General features: G+C 40.9%; 1 pseudogene; it reads left to right on the top strand.

Annotated features, from left to right (window-relative positions):
* LOC116851970 overlaps nucleotides 1–3028 on the top strand; it is an 18965-nt pseudogene extending 15937 nt beyond the window's left edge.
* The last annotated feature ends 957 nt before the right edge of the window (nucleotides 3029–3985 follow it).

Here is a 3985-nt window from a genome sequence, read left to right as displayed (position 1 = left end):
AAGACGAAGAATTGGAAACATTACTTGCTGAAGATCCATGTCAGACGCAATCCGATGTTGCAAAATCATTAGGAGTTGATCGAACAACAGTTTCGAAACGTCTGACAGCATTAGGAATGATACAAAAGGAAGGATCTTGGGTGCCATACGAACTGAAGCCGAAAGACGTCGAACGGCATCTTGTCACGTGTGAACAGCTGCTTCAACGACAAAAAAGGAAAGATTTCTTACATCGTATTGTGACTGGTGATGAAAAGTGGATATACTACAGTAATCCCAAGCGTAAAAAATTGTGGGTTAAGCCCGGCGAAGCAGTAGCATCAACGCCAAAGCGGAATATCCACGGTTCCAAGCTCATGCTCTGCATTTGGTGGGATCAGCTGGGGGTAGTGTATTACGAGCTGCTCCAACCCAACCAAACCATCACAGGAGATCTCTATCGACGACAATTGATGCGTTTGAGCCGAGCATTGAAAGAAAAATGGCCGCAATATAAGCAAAGACACGATAAAGTGATTTTGCTGCATGATAACGCTCGACCGCATGTCGCGCCACCGGTCAAAACATACCTGGAAACGCTGAAATGGGAAGTCCTACCTCACCCGCCGTATTCTCCAGACATTGCGCCTTCTGATTATTATTTATTTCGATCGATGACTAACGGCTTGGCTGAGCAGCACTTCACTTCGTATGAAGAAACGAAAAAATAGATCGATTCGTGGATAGCCGCAAAAGTAGTGTCGTTTTTTCGACGTGGAATTCAAATGCTGCCAGAAAGATGGGAAAAAGTAGTCTCCAGCGATGGGCAATACATTAATTAACTTGTTTTTTTATTATTTTTTTTAAATAAAGGATTTATTGTATAAATAAAGGACAATATTTTCACAAAAAACGGCGAGAACTTATTTACACTCCCAATATGTTTTAAACTTACCAGACTCTATAATAAACAGTCAATTTGCTAATTGCAAAGCAACTGCTGAGTTTTGTTTAAATTTCAATAACATGGGTGATATATTAAATGGCAAAAATAAATTTTCTTGTAATAAGTTTAATACACCATTAACTTCTGAAAATTATGCACAATTACAAATACATGCTAAATACTTTGAAGAATATATTAATAAATTACAGGATGCAAATGGCATTCCCATATTACAATCTGGTAGAAAAACTGGTTTCCTTGAACTAATTGTATGTTTATTTCCTTTGTAACGCGGTTACTTTTCCGCTCCTTGTCTTTCCTGCGGTTTATTCCTTTGGACCGGCTCGCCGGCGGCCAGGATCGGGATAGAAGAGAGAGAGGGGTAGTAATGTACCCGAGCTCGTTGAATTAAAACGAGGATTTATTGCTTTGTGGCGTACAGTGTGTGGGGATTTACGCTGTGCCTAATCGGTGCTGCCGGTGCAAACCGGGGTGGTGAGTGGTCGCGGCGGCGGCATGCCGCAATTCGGGCTCCGGGCTGCGTCGTCCCTCGGATTGACGTCCGCTATCCCAGGCGCGGCCGGGGGTTCTTCCCTTCAGCTGGTGGACGGCGGTCCGCTCGGCGCCGAAACCTGGCACGTCGTCGTCTGGAACGGTGTATCGTGGAGTCACGGTCGAAGTCCGACGCGCTCTCCTCTGAGTGCGATCGACGGCCGAAACCCGGCACGTCGTCATCTGGAACGGTGTGTCGTGGAGTCACGATCGAAGCCCGACGCGCTCTCCTCTGAGTGCGATCGACGGCCGAAACCCGGCACGTCGTCATCTGGAACGGTGTGTCGTGGAGTCACGATCGAAGCCCGACGCGCTCTCCTCTGAGTGCGATCGACGACCGAAACCCGGCACGTCGTCGTCTGGAACGGTGTGCCTCGAGAGGCTGAGTTCTCGGTGTCACTCTCCCGTGCTGGTCTCCTAGGAAACCGGCGGTGAACTCGTGCCGAGGGCTCCGCGAGCCCCCTTTTTATAGAGGCGGCCGCGGAAATTTAACTGCGAGTGTTCGCGCCGCGTAGCGGCGACCGGTGTGACTAATGGGTTCCTGGTATGCTAGTCGTATAACAGGTATCGGGTGTCGCAAATAAGTACAGCGGGGAAAACTCAACATAAATCTATTTCGCACATCGACAACGGTCGAGAATACAAATGCGTAGTACAACGGAGGAATAGAAACTAGAAATACTGCAGTATATAATAAACAAAAACCACGATTAGAAACGAGGTAGGAGCGCCTCGTTACATCTTTATTTGATTATTTCAAGACTTTCGGGATGACATATTTGTTAACATATAAATTGTCTCAAGACTTTCTTGAAACATTTTTTAGTGCTATAAGGAGTCGTGGAGGATTTAATAACAACCCTAATGCTCTTCAAGTAAAAAGTGCATACAAACGTCTATTAATCAGGCATGAAATAAAACAGTTTGATACCGGCAATTGTCTTTCTGATAGTTTTGAAATTTTGCATATATCCTCGAATCCAAAAAAATTTTAATGTCCCATAGTAAATGAAGAAATGGAAAACTCTGATAAAGAAATATCACCTTTTGATCATGACTATATGAAAATAATGTGGCAGTTAACACCATATATTGACAATATAGTTCAATATATGGCAGGATATATTTGTAATAAACTCTACAACATTATAAATTGTGAAATATGTAAAAATCAGTAGGTGAAAAAATGCCTTTATTATCAGAACTTAAAAATAGAGGGCCATATTTAAAACCATCTGATGATGTTTGCATTATTTGTAAAGTATCAGAATCAACAATTCGGCAGTATATAAACGAATTAAAGAAAAATAACATTAATCAGTTTTTAACAAATACTGTATTTAGTAGATTACAGTCTCCATTTTCAACAATACCATGCAAGATCACATATTAACTCAGGAAATATTCGATAATCATAAAACGCAATTGTGTAAACAGATTATATCACTATACATTGATGTAAGATTATTTTACGAAACCAAAAATATGTCTAGCAAAGACGATTATATTTGTCAAAAATACACAAAACTTATTTTATTCCATCATCAGTAGATAGTGCAAAATTTTATAGTTTTAATATACATACATGTATAGTATATGTATTATATGTTGTATATAATAAAACTATGTCCAAGTTACAAACAAGCTTATATTTATTTCCTTATATTCATAGATTGTAGAGTGCTCGCGGAAGATTTCCACGCGACTGCGGTCCTCCTAGATATCACATAAACTTCCATTAATAAAATATCTTTTATCAAAGGAAAACAACAAAGTAATGTGTGCTAACACAAATTCAGAGCTTTAATCAATATAACAAGAGAAAAGCTGTGCAGCTATACCTGTAGCATATCGTCAATCATTGTAAGAATATACTGAATTGTTTGATCTTTTGAAACGTGACCAAGCAAATTGAGGAACGTTTTAGCTGCCTAATATGGATTCTTCTTCTAAATATGAGAGACAATAAACTAAACTTTGTACGAGCGCATCGCTGAGAGTGACACTTGTCAAACGCGATGGTATTCTTTATGCGATGGGCATAATTACCTCGATTTTCTCGTCCGGCTACAGTCCATTTGACATTACAAATGCTTCGAAGCGTTCTTTTCTCTCTTTCCTTCTAATGAAGAAAGAAAGAAGTATAATGCTTCCAAGCATTTGTAGCGTCAAATGGACCACAGCTTTTATAAATCTAACCTCTACACACCTCTACAATATACGCATATGCCACGAGTACACGCGCATACGTTCCCACGCAGGCACGCATGCGCATTCAACAAGTACACGAATTGTGGAAGCGAGAAAAGTAGATTTTCTATCTCACTATCTTGGCACACCCCCCCACTCTCAAAAAGAGGCTGCGTTAGCAATATAGGAGTATTACATATATGAATTCGATAAACATTCCCCCCCCTCCTCCTTCCCCTAACTGTCCATTTATCATATAATTTAATGCAAAAATATGATCCATCATCCCTGCCCCTCTTCTAAATCCCGCCTGACTTT

Source organism: Odontomachus brunneus, unplaced genomic scaffold, assembly GCF_010583005.1.
Source record: "Odontomachus brunneus isolate Ranch 3 - 2012 unplaced genomic scaffold, Obru_v1 Obru_scaffold_198, whole genome shotgun sequence".
Classification (NCBI taxonomy): Eukaryota; Metazoa; Arthropoda; class Insecta; order Hymenoptera; family Formicidae; genus Odontomachus; species Odontomachus brunneus.
This window is presented reverse-complemented; position numbering and strand designations above follow the sequence as displayed.